This window comes from Choloepus didactylus, chromosome 17 (assembly GCF_015220235.1).
Source record: "Choloepus didactylus isolate mChoDid1 chromosome 17, mChoDid1.pri, whole genome shotgun sequence".
NCBI classification, from domain to species: domain Eukaryota; kingdom Metazoa; phylum Chordata; class Mammalia; order Pilosa; family Megalonychidae; genus Choloepus; species Choloepus didactylus.
In genome coordinates, this window is record NC_051323.1 from 45143112 (window position 1) to 45156751 (window position 13640).

Below are 13640 nucleotides of genomic sequence, written 5' to 3' on the forward strand. Positions count from 1 at the left end.
CTGTTAGTTATTCTCACACCTGCTACCATCATCTCTGTTGATTTCCAAATATTTAAGTTCATCCTAGTTGAACGTTCTGCTCATACTAAGCAACCGCTCCCCATTCTTTAGCCTTGTTCTATATCTTGGTAACTTATATTTCATGTCTATGAGTTTACATATTATAATTAGTTCTTATCAGTGAGACCCTGCAATATTTGTCCTTATGTGTCTGGCTTATTTCACTCAGTATATTGCCCTCAAGGTTTCATCATCAACTCATTTTTTTTTAAGATGGTTTTGTTCACACACCATACATTCCACCCTAAGTAAACAATCGATGGTTCCCTGTATAGTCACATATTTATGTGTTCAACACCTTCACCACTATCTATATAAGGACATCTACATCTCTTCCACAAAGCAGGAGGAAGAGTCAAAGAAGGTAGAGAGGCAAAAGAAAAAGAAAAAAGAAAGAGCAAAAAAAAAACAAACAAAAAACATGACTGCTATGAAGCAGCAAAAGGAAAGGTAACTTTAGATCAAAGTGGAATAAAGAGTCAGACAACAACACCCATGCCAAGAGTCTCACACCCGTCCACTATGCCCCCCTCTTACCTACATTTACCTTGGTATAATGCCTTTGTTACATTAAAGGAAGCATAATACAATGATTCTGTTAACTATAGTCTCTAGTTTACGTTGACTGTATTTTCCCCTCAATATATCCCTATTTTTAAACCTTCCAAGGTTGACATTCGGTTGTTCTCCCTTGTGAAAAAACATATTTGTACATTTTATCACAATTGTTGAACAGTCTAGGTTTCATTGAGTTATACAGTCCCAGTCTTTATCTTTCCTCTTTTCTTCTGGTGTCCCACATGCTCCTAACCTTCCTCTTTTCAACCAAATTCATAGTTATCTTTGTTCAGTGTACTTACATTGCTGTGCTACCATCACCTAAAATTGTGTTCCAAACCTCTCACTCCTGTCTTTTCCTTTCTGTCTGTAGTGCTCCCTATAGTATTTCCTGTAGAGCAAGTATCTTGTTCATAAACTCTCTCATTGTCTGTTTGTCAGAGATTATTTTGAACTCTCACTCATATTTGAAGGACAGTTTTGCCAGACATAGGATTCTTGGTTGGCAGTGTTTCTCTTTCAGTATCTTAAATATATCACATCACTTCCTTCTTGCCTCCATGGTTTCTACTGAGAAATCCGCACAAAGTCTTATTGAGCTTCCTTTGTATGTGATGGATCACTTTTCTCTTGCTGCTTTCAGGATTCTCTCTTTGTCTTTGATGTTGGATAATCTGATTACGTGTCTTGGCGTAGGCCTATTCAGATCTATTCTCTTGGATCTGTAATTTTATGGCTTTCACAAGAGATGGGAAATTCTCATTGATTATTTCCTCTATTATTGCTTCTGCCCCTTTTCCTTCTCCTCTCCTTCAGGGACACCAATGATACATACATTCTTGTATTCTATTTTGTCCTTGAGTTCCCTGAGACATTGCTCATATTTTTCCATTCTTTTCCCTATCTGTTCTTTTGTGTGTAGGATTTCAGGTGCCTTGTTCTCCAGTTCCTGAGTGTTTTCTTCCGCCTCTTGAGATCTGCTGTTGTGTGTTTCCATCGTATCATTCGTCTCTTGTGTTGTGCCTTTCCTTTCTGTAGATTCTACCAGTTGTTTTTTCAAACTTTCAATTTCTGCCTTATGTACACCCAGTGTTTTTCTTTGTAGCCTTTATCTCTTTTGCCATATCTTCTCTCAACTTTTTGAATGGATTTAGCATTAGTTGTTTAAATTCTTGTATCTCAGTTGAAGTGTAAGTTTGTTCCTTTAATTGGGCCATAACTTCATTTTTCTTAGTGTAGGTTGTACTTTTCTGTTGTCTAGGCATCTGGTTTCCTCGGTTACCCCAATCAGCTTTTCCCAGATGAGAACAGGCTCAGGTCCCAGAAGGAGGAAATATTCAGTATCTGATTTCCTTGATGGTGTGTCTTAGAGGATTGACACACCCTGTGCCCTTCTGCCCAGCAGGTGGTGCCTGTCAGCCTGTCATTCCAGGCTGGTATAAGGAGGTGTGGCCCACAGCTCTCCTCCCTCAGGCTCTGGGGTCTGGTTATGAATGGAAGGCAGGTAGTAGAGCTGGGCCCCTCCTCTTTCCTCTTGGGAAGCGATGCTCCCTACAAAGAGGTCATTTGCATATAAATAGATTCTTTAATTCTCTGACTCTGCTATCTCCACCCTTGTCTGGGTCAGAGTGCTACGAGTTTAAAATGGCTGAGGCTTTCTCTACTGCAGAGCTCTGCAAGCTGAAAATGGCTGAGGCCTTCTCCACTGAGCCACCCAGGTTGAGAGAGAGAGAAAGGGACAGAAAGCTCCCAGATTCACCCATTGGCCAGAGATAGCATCCAATCCTGTGGGCTCCCCGTACTAAACACACATATGTCCCCTGACTCTCCAAGGTCAGTGTTCTCCAAAAGCCTCTGTCTGCTTTTTGGGGATTTGCTGTCTGTATTGAGCAGTTAACATTAAAACCCCAGTTGGAGCTGGGCTGAGGTATATTCACTTGTTCAGAGAGTGCTGCTCTCTAGCTCCATGAGGCTTCTGTGAGGGAGGGGCTCTCAGCACGTGTCTGCAGTTTTTACTTACAGATTTTATGCTGTGATCTTGGACATTCCTCCCAACTCAGGTTGGTGTATGATGAGTGGACAGTCACATTTGTCTCTCTGCAGTTATTTACTTGTTGCTCCTGCTGTTTATTAATTGTTCCAGGGGGACCACTAGCTTCCACTCCTCTCTATGCTGCCATCTTAGCTCATGATGTATTTTTTTTTAATTATTTTTGAATTTGATTTCATAAAGCATTGTTAAGGATTTTTCTATCTATGTTCATAGAAATATTCATCTGTAGTTTCCTTGTAATATCTTAGTCTGGCTTTAGGATTAGGGTAATGCTGGCCTCATAAAATTAGTTGGGAAGTTTTTCTTCTCTGTGTTCTGAAAGAGTTTATAAAGAACTAGCATCATTTCTTCCTTAAATGTTTGATAGAATTGATCTGTGAAGCCTTCTGAGCCTTGAGTTTTCTTTGTGGGGAGGTCTTAAATTACACATTTAATTTTCTTAATTGATAGATGGCTATTCAAATTTTCTATTGCTTTTTGAATTAGTTTTGGTATTTTATATCTTTCAAAGAATTTTTTCACTTAAGTTGCCAGTTTAATTGATGTAGTTCTTTCCAAATATTCCCTTGTGGGATGAAGATAAAGCAGTGCTTAGAGGGAAATTTATAGCATTATATGCTTTTATTACCAAAGAAGACAATTATCTAAGTTTCCACTTTAAGAAAATTGATAAAGAAGAGAAAATAAATGTGACACCACTACAGATCCTATGACATTTTCTAGTTGTTCTACCAATTACTGAGAGAGGTGTTAAAATTTCCAAAGATGATTGTGGCATTACCTATTTCTCTCTTTAATTTTGTACACACCTACTTCTATTTTGAAGCTATTGTGATTAAGAACATATACATATTTGATTATTATGTCTTTCTGACATACTGATCCTTTTATCATTATGAAAAGTTCCTTTTTTATTTTGGTAAATTTACTTTCCTAATACTAAGTAACTACCACCCCCCCCCCAATCTTATGCTTACCATTTGCATGGTATATATTTTTTCCATCCATTTACTTTCCACTTTTATTTGCCTTTATATTTATTTATTTATTTTTAAATCTTCATTTTATTGAGATATATTCACATACCACGCAGTCATACAAAACAAATCATACATTCGATTGTTCACAGTACCATTACACAGTTGTACATTCATCACCTAAATCAATCCCTGATACCTTCATTAGCACACACACAAAAATAACAAGAATAATAATTAAAATGAAAACAATTAAAGTAAAAAAGAACACTGGGTACCTTTGTCTGTTTGTTTGTTTCCTTCCCCTATTTTTCTACTCATCCGTCCATAAACTAGACAAAGTGGAGTGTGGTCCTTATGGCTTTCCCAATCCCATTGTCACCCCTCATAAGCTACATTTTTATACAATTGTCTTCGAGATTCATGGGTTCTGGGTTGCAGTTTGATAGTTTCAGGTATCCACCACCAGCTACCCTGCCTTTATATTTAAAGAGTATCTCTTGCATACGGCTTATAGTTGGCCCTTGCTTTTTAAAAAATGCATTCTGACAATCTCTGCAGTATTTAGTCTATTAACATTTAATGCAATTATTGGTATGTTTGGGTTTGGGTCTGTATTTTATTATTTGTTTTCTATTTGTTGCCTCTGTTTATTCTTCCTTGGTTCCTCCTTTCTTACCTTTCTTTCATTTGACTTTTTAAAATTCCATTTTAATTTTCTAATTTGCTTAAACTTCATTGTGTTAATTTTTTCACCGGTTTCTCTAGAGATTACAATATACACCTTTAACTTTTCACAGTGTACATTCAATTGATATTGTACTAATTCACGTTACATGTAAAAACTTTGCAACTATGTAGGTCCATAATCCCCTATTCCTTTAGGCTATAGTTGTTATATGTTTTATATCTACATACATTACAAACCCTGCAAGACAATCTTATTATGTTTACTTTATAAAGTTAAATGAATTATAAAGAAATTAAGAGAAAAAAAAGCAAGCAGTATTTTTGGTATTTCCCATGCTCTTCCTTTCTGAGGTTTAGAGTTTTTATCTGGTATTATTTTCCTTCTGCCTAAAAAGCTTTCTTTAGCACTTCTTTAGTGCAGGTCTGCTGACAACAAGTTCTCTAAGTTTTGCTCTATCTGAAAATGTCTTTATTTTGCCTTCATTCTTAAAGGGTTTTTTGTTGTTGGTATTGTTGGTACGTTTTTGTTTTGTTTTGTTTTTGTTTGTTTCTTTTTTGCCAGATAAAGAATTATGGGTTGACAGATTCTCCTTTTAGCAGTTTAAAAATATTGTTCTACTCCCTTTTGGCCTTCACAGTTTCTGATGAGAAGTCAGTCAAGGTGTTTCCTGTATGTTGTGTTGTTTTTTTCTTGTTGCTTTCAAGGTTTGCCTCTTACCTTTAGCTTTCAATAGTTTGGGTATAATGTGCTTTACCATGGCCTGCTTCGTGTTCTTTGAATACTTTGAATTCAAAGCATCTCTCATCAAATTTGGGAAATTTTCAGTCATTATTTCTTCAAGATTTTTTTTTCCTGCCCTATTATCTGTCTCCTCTCTTCTGGAATTCCAATTACCCATTGCGGGACACTGTTATCGAGTTCCGACTTGGCGGGCCTGGGCCAGGGGAACTGATCAGCCCCTAGGAAAGGTAGTGGGGCACGGGTGGTAGCGCCCTCCACGGCCCCCCGGGCCTGAGAAAGTGGAGCCGAATGCAGGCCCCATTTCCTCACCCCAAAGTACAACCGTTGGGGAGGGCTTGCTGGAGAAACCCCCCCCCCCCCATGCCTTACCCGCACCCTCCACCCTCTTCGTTACGGGAGCAACTCCTGCCCCTTGTCAATCAACCTCCGCGCCCTCTCAGAACCAATCCAAGCCTTTAACCCCTACAGCTACCCCGCCCTCTAACCGCCCGATATAAGCTTGTACTCTCCCCTAATAAACTCTCTCTTGGCTTCCTCACCCTAAAAGAAACGTGTCCCGCCTGTTTCCTCTCGCCGCCCTCCACACCTTGCACGCCACCGCCAGGGACCGGGCCCAGTCCCCCGCCTCGCCCTCGCCTCCGGGAAAGAGCCCCCTCCGCCGGTATCCTCCGAGCAATCCCGAGAGCATAGGATTTAGCAACCGGCCGCCACCCCCCCCCAGACGAGTCAACTGCGACCGCAACCCATACATTAGACTGTCTGATATTATGTAACAGATCCCTGAGGCTCCATTTCTTTTTTCCCAATCCTTTTTTTTCCCAAATTTATCTTTTATTAGAGAAGTTGTAGGTTACAGAAAAATAATGCAGAAGATAGAGTTCCCAAATACTCCCCCATACACAAAGTTTTCTCTATTATTAACATTTTGCATTAGTTTGGTAACTTTGTTACAATTGATGAAACAATATTATTATAATTATGCTATTAACTATAGTTCACAGTTTACATTAGGGTTCACATTTGTATTGTATAGGTTTTTAAAATTTTTTATTCTTGTAAGATATATACAACCTAAAATTTCCCCTTTTAACCACAGTCAAATATATAATTCAGTGGTGTTAATTACATTCACAATGTTTTGCTACCATCACCGTCATCCATTGCCAAAACTATTCAATCACCTAGACAGAAACTCTGTAGCAATTAAGCATTAACTTTCCATTTCCTATACCCACCCCAGCTGCTAGTACTGTATTCTAGTTTTTAACTCTGAATTTGTTTATTTGAATTATTTCATATCAGTGAGATCATATATTTTTGCATCTGGTTTATTTCACTCAATATGATGTCTTTAAACTTCATCCATGTTGTCACATATGTCAGAAATTCATTCTTTCTTATGGTTGAATAACATTCTATTATGTGTATGTACTACATTTTCTTATCCATTCATCTATTTATGGACATTTGGGTGGCTTCCACTTTTTGGCAGTTGTGAATAATGCCTCTCTAAACATTGGTGTGCAAATATCTGTTTGAGTTCCTTTCAGTTCTTTTCGGTATATTCCTAGAAGTGGGATTGCTGGGCCCTATGGTAATTCTATACTTAACTTACCGAGGAACCACCAAGCTGTTTTCTACAGAGGCTGTATCATTTTACAGTTCTGCCAACAATGAACGAGAGTTTCTATTTCTCCAGATCCTCTCCCAAACTTATTTTCTGTTTTTCTTTTTTAATAGTAGCTATTCTAGTGGGTGTGAAATGGTACCTCACTGTGGTTCTGATTTGCATTTCCCTAATAGCTAATGATGTTGAGCATCTTTTCATGTGCTTATTGGCTGTTTGCATATCTTCTTTGGAAAAATGTCTATTTAGGTCTTTTGTCCATTTTTTAAATTCTGTTTTGTAGAATATAACATATATACATAAAAGTGATGGCTTTCAACTTGAAAGGTGAAATCACTGCCCTCCCCACTACGTGGGATCAGACACCCAGGGGAGTGAATCTCCCTGGCAATGTGGAATATGACTCCCAGGGAGGAATGTAGACCTGGCATTGTTGGACAGAGAACATCTTCTTGACCAAAAGGGGGATGTGAAAGGAAATGAAATAAGCTTCAGTGGCAGAGAGATTCCAAAAGGAGCCGAGAGGTCACTCTGGTGGGCACTCTTACGCACACTTTAGACAACCCTTTTTAGGTTCTAAAGAATTGGGGTAGCTGGTGGTGGATACCTGAAACTATCAAACTACAACCCAGAACCCATGAATCTCGAAGACAGTTGTATAAAAATGTAGCTTATGAGGGGTGACAATGGGATTGGGAAAGCCATAAGGACCACACTCCACTTTGTCTAGTTTATGGATGGATGAGTAGAAAAATAGGGGAAGGAAACAAACAAACAGACAAAGGTACCCAGTGTTCTTTTTTACTTTAATTGTTTTCATTTTAATTATTATTCTTGTTATTTTTGTGTGTGTGCTAGTGAAGGTATCAGGGATTGATTTAGGTGATGAATGTACAACTATGTAATGGTACTGTGAACAATCAAATGTATGATTTGTTTTGTATGACTGTGTGGTATGTGAATATATCTCAATAAAATGAAGATAAAAAAATAAATAAATTAATTAAAAAAAGTATGCTATTTAATTTCCACTTATATGTCTATTTTCCACTTTGCCCTCTATTATGTTTTTTCTGTTAACTATAGTCTCTAGTTTGCATTGATTTATTTTTTCCCCAATACCACCCTATTTTTAACACCTTGCAAGGTTGACATTCATTTGTTCTCCCTCATGTAAAAACATATTTGTACATTTATCACAATTTTTAAGTTCTCTGAGTTTCACTGAGTTATACAGTCCCAGTCTTTATCGTTCCTCTTTCCTTCTGGTGTCCCACATGCTCCTAACCTTCCTCTTTCAACCATACTAACAGTCATTTTTGTTCAGTGTACTTACATTGCTGTGCTACCATCACCCAAAATTGTGTTCCAAACCTCTCACTCCTGTCTTTTCCTATCTGTCTGTAGTGCTCCCTTTAGTGCTTCCTGTAGAGCAGGTATCTTGTTCACAAACTCTGTCATTGTCTGTTTGTCAGAGAATATTTTAAACTCTCCCTCATATTTGAAGGACAGTTTTCCTGGATATAGGATTCTTGGTTGGTGGTTTTCCTCTTTCAGTACCTTTTTTTTTTTTAATTTTTATTTTGAAATAAATTCAAACTTACAGTAACAGTTGCAAAAATAATACAAACCCCATAACAGAACTCCAGCATACCCCAACCCCTCTCCACCGATACCCCGATCTCCCAACTTTAATATTTTGTTACTTTACCATTTCTTTCTTTCCCTCCCTCCCTCCTTCCCTCCCTATCATCCATCACTGTGCCGGTTTGAATGTATTATGTCCCCCAAATGCCATTATCTTTGATGCAATCTTGTGGGGCAGATATTTTAGTGCTGATTAGATTGGAATTCTTTGAGTGTTTCCCTGGAATGTGCCCCACCCAACTGTAGGTGATAACTCTGATTAGATATTTCCATGGAGGTGTGGCTTGATCAGTGGAGCTATATAAATGAGCTGATGGGCAGAGGCAATTCAGTGCAGCTGTGAGTGATGTTTTGAAGAGGAGCTGCAGCCAAGAGGGACACTTTGAAGAAAGCACAGGAGCTGCAGATGACAGACAGTTTGAAGACGGTCATTGAAAGCAGACTCTTGCTCCAGAGAAGCTAAGAGAGGAAAACACCCCAAGAGCAACTAAGAGTGATATTTTTGAGGAACTACAGCCTAGAGAGGAATGTCCTGGGAGAAAGCCATTTTGAAACCAGAACTTGGAGCAGATGCCAGCCACGTGCCTTCCCAGCTAACAGAGGTTTTCCAGACGCCATTGGCCATCCTCCAGTGAAGGTACCTGATTGTTAATGACTTACCTTGGACACTTTATGGCCTGAAGACTGTAACTGTGTAACCAAATAAACCCCCTTTATAAAACCAAAAAAAAAAAAAAAAAAAAAAAAAAAAGTGATGGCTTTCCAAATACAGTGTAACAAATAGTTAGAGAGCAAATTTCAAAGATTATAGGTTACAATTCCACAGTTTCAGTTATTTCCTTATTATGAAATAAATATATACAAAAAGGTAATATCTTTCAAAGCATGATTTAACAAATAGATTTATAGGAAATTTCCAAAGTTATTATGATTACAGAACCATAGTTTCAGTTATATCCTTATTGTGAAATATAACATATATACAAAAGGTATAGCTTTCAAATTACAATTTAGCAAGTAGCTATAGAACAAATTTCAAAGGATGTTATGGGTTACAGTTCCACCATTTCAATTCTTTCCTCTAACTATTCTAATACCCTTACAACTAAGAAAAAGAAAAAAAAATATGGAACACTTTATGAATTTGTGTTCATCCTTGTGCAGGGGCCATGCTAATCTTCTCTGTATTGTTCCAATTTTAATATATGTGCTGCTGAAGCAAGCACTTTTGTCTGTTTTTGAATTGGGTTGTTTTTCTTTGTGTTGTTGAGTTGTAAGATTTCTTTATGTATTCTGCATATTAAGTCTTTATCAGATGCATACTTTCCAAATATTTTCTCCCATTCTGTAGGTTCTCTTTTTATTTTCATGGTGAAGTCCTTTGATGCACAGAAGTTTTTAATTTTGGTAAAGACCATTTATATATTTTTTGTTGTTGTTGCTTGGTGTGAAGTCTAAGAAACCATTGCTTAACACAAGGTCCTGAAGATTCTCCCGTATGTTTTCTTCTAGGAATTTGATACTATTGGTTCTTAGGTTTTTGATCTATTGGAGTTAATTTTTGTATATGGCATGCAGTTGGTTCTACCTTCATTCTTTTGCATATGGATATCCAGTATTCCCAGCGCCATTTGAAGAGACTTCTTTACCTGTTGAGTGGACATGCAACCCTTGTCAAAGATCAGCTGGTCCTGTATGTGAGGAATTATTTCTGAACTCTCAATTTGATTCCATTGGTCTGTATGTCTGTCCTTGTGCCAATAACATGCTGTTTTGATTAGTGTAGTTTTGCGATAAGTTTTTAAATAGGATAGTGTGAATCCTCCAACTCCATTCTTCTATTTAAGATGGTTTGAGCTATTTGGGGCCCCTTACCCTTCCATATAAATTTGATGATTGGCTTTAACATTTCTGGCCCACCTAGCAGGCTGAGTTAATTTCCCTGTGGCATGCTCACTTAGCACCTTGTCCCATCGCCAGGTGGCTCTTGCCACTTTGAATTTGATTTAGTTGTTTACTAGTTTATCTCCAATCCTTTTTATACCTTTTTTTTCATATTGGATAATTTCTATTAATCTATTTCCAAGTTCATTTACCTTTTCTTCTGCCATTTCTACATAGTTTTAAAAGCATTTCAGATATATTTTTCCATTTTAGAATACCTTTTATTGTTTCTATTATCTGCTGAGATTTCCTATCTTGATTCATTGTAAGCATATTATCTTTTCTTCATTGAAGACAGTTATGATGACAGCTGCCTTAAAATTCTTGTTTGCTAATTTCACTTTTGGATCATCTCAGGTTTGGTCTCAGTTGATATTCTTTCTCTTGAGAATGTGTTCCATTTTCTTGATTCTCTGTATGTTGAGTATTTTTGGTTTGTATCCTGGACATTATGAATGTGAAGTTATGGAGACTTGGGGATTATGTTATTTTCCCCTAATAAGTGCTATTTCTTTTTTTTTTTTTTTAAGCTGGCAATTATCTTTGTTGGACTCAAATTGCAATCTCTGTTTCTTGGCCAGCATCAATACTCTCAATTCATATATTTTTGTCTTTAGCTGAACTGCTTTGAGTCTGCTACACACATGTGATTCAGAGATCAAAAGAGACTTGGGCAGGCAGTTGGAGAGTTGGGGATCCCCTCTCCAGCTCTTTTCTGAGATTCTCTTTCCAGTAGCTGCAGTTTCCTTATATTTAGTCTTCTGGTTCTCCAGAAACAGTGTAATTGTTCCATTAGCACAACTTATTGCCCCAAGTGCCACCCTGACTGTGCCTGGCTCCAGTCTAAAAGCTGTGAGAATGGGAACTCATTCCATACAACTTCTCTCCTCCAAGCACTGGCACCCTACCAGAATCTGCCTGCTTTGGTTCAATCTCCAATTCCTTCTGATAGCTGTTTTTTGTTTGTTTAGTTTAGTTTAGTTGTTCTATTGTTTTGTATTCTGTCTAGAGTTTACAGTTCTTATCTGCAGGAAGGTTGGTCTGGTGGAATCTTTCTCAGGTAATACCAGAAGCAGTTCTTAAATTTAAATTTCTCAATTTCTAGCTCTGTGACCTCAGTCTAGCTGGTTAACTTCTCCAAGCCTCAGTCTCCTCATCTGAAAACTGGGATAATAAGAACATTTACCATATAGGGTTGTTACGAGTCTTCAAGAGATAACGTGTATATCTGGTGCAGAGCAATCAATAAAGGGCAGCTATATCTGGACTCCCCATGCTGCCACATGACGCCAATTCAGCTTCGTCAATGTTAGTATTTTGCAATGAAATTAGATGTTCATTGATTGAGCACCTACTGTGTGCTCAGCATGAGGGCTGAAGAGAAAGTAAAGACCTTGCTTTCATGGAGCTAACAGCCTTGTTGAAACCTGAGAGCAGCATGGGGGCTAAGGAGACACAGATGGTAAGTGCTGAAGAGAAGAGGAGGCAGGGAACGCACACATGAGCACATACCTTCCCTAAGAACAGCATAAAGCTCATTCTTCTAGGACACATTTTCCCACAGCTCTTCAGTTTCCTGATCCAAGTGAATGCCTTCCACTTGGACCCTCCCTGCAGCCCCACTTGGCAATAGTCAAATGTCAGACATATCTCAGAAACCTGTGGATAAGGGAAACTCTGCCAACTTCTGCTTCCCACTAGCATTTGACCCCAATCTCCCAGGGTTTACCAATACCCTTCCTACCCTCAGAGCTCAGAACATACTTTGCCCCTGGAAAAGAGCTGAGGTAACCCTCCTTTTACCCTCTGGAGTCATACCTGACCAGGGCACGTGCTGAGGAGGTGGCCCCCATGTGCCATGATTTGAGGACATCAAGGGGTCTCCTTCCTCCCCACCTTATCTCTTCCCACTAACCTGAAACTGAGTTACTGATGGCTTAGAAAACAAAGGCTTACCATTGCCTATTAAAAGGCAATTAATTCAACATAGCTTTAGTTCTTGCATATTAGCTGTTGGACATTGTGGCTGGCCTATGGTTTGCCTGGAAATCACTCTTTTGACCTCTCCCGTTTGTCAGAGATGCTTTGGCCAGAGGGGAAGATGTTAAATTAAGCAAATAAAAAAGACAGAAGCGTTCTTTCAGACGGGCTTGGGGAAAAGTTACCCACGCAGCCTTCTACTTTCAACAGGCATTGAGGCCTATGTAGTGCCAGGCCCCGTGACAGGTGCTGGTGATATCAAGATGAGTAAGATAGTGTTCTTGCAAGTGAGGGGTCTGACATGAGACAAATGGCCATAATGCAAAGATAAATAAATAAATACATAAATAAGTGAAAGTTAAAATGGAGGGATATACAGGATCCCAAGGGGCCCAGAGGGGAGTGGGAGGGGACAGAGAGGAGGTGCCAGGGTGTGCGGGGCTGCGCGGTGGTTTGTCAGGCAGCTGGTGGTGGGTGGGCAAAGGCAAGGACAGCCTAAGGGGGAAGGAAAACAGTAAGTACAGAGGTGGGGAGTGGTGTGTCCGGGGACTGAGACTCCCGAGCGGCCAGGGCCCGGGGTGCAGGAGTGGGAGGACAGCCAGCGGGGAGGGTGGCGAGGTGGTCAGTGGTCAGGCCCCAGGGGCCAGCGGGTCGGCCTCAGGAATCCGGATTGCATTTTGTGGGGAATGAGGAGGCCGTGGGCAGTGGCGATGTGGTGAGGGGGCAGCCTGAGGGCAAAGAAGGGAGAAAAGGGAAGGGGACTGAAGATGCCTCCCGGCTGGCATCTGGGCCCAGGGCCACGGGAAAGGAGCTCCTGTTTCTTGTGGCTGGATGCTAGGGGAGCCACACTTGCTGCTTCTTGTGGTTTTATATATAAGAAACCTTGCTTAAAAAAACAAACAAGCAAACAAAAAAACCTTGCTTAAAATAAAATAAAAAAATCACTATTTAATCTACTTCTCAGGAACCAAAATAGCCTCTGTGCCTGAAACAGCCCAGGACCTGAGACATTTATCTCAGGTTCATCTAGTCCAACTCCTTACCTGATGGAGGGACTTTCAGGGAAAGTTCGACCCAGCCCATGTTTCCTACAGTCACTCCAGGGTGCTCTGCAGTGCACTTGAGGGCTCAGGGACTGAGTGTGCTGCTGAACAGACGGCGTCAAACCCAAGTAAGTTACCCCAGTCACTATTCAGAAAGTGGCTTTCAACCAGTAGTTTTGAAGTTGCAAAGAGAATATTTTATGTTCTTATCAAGAATCGCTCAGACTTCTGATTCACATTATTACGGTCAAAACAGTGATGCTGAGAGCAGGGATCTGAAGTCAGGTATCAGTCTTGGAGGCCGCGCTTCAAATAGGCA

The 13640-nt window shown here is 39.5% G+C and overlaps 1 protein-coding gene and 1 non-coding gene across 2 annotated transcripts in view; both read right to left on the reverse strand.

Moving 5' to 3' along the window:
- SOCS5 (suppressor of cytokine signaling 5) overlaps nt 1–13640 on the reverse strand; it is a 127251-nt gene that overhangs the window by 18386 nt on the left and 95225 nt on the right. The window lies entirely within an intron of this gene.
- On the reverse strand, nt 9475–9580 carry LOC119512993. The gene has a single exon (XR_005212503.1). It is a non-coding gene; the product is annotated as a U6 spliceosomal RNA (small nuclear RNA).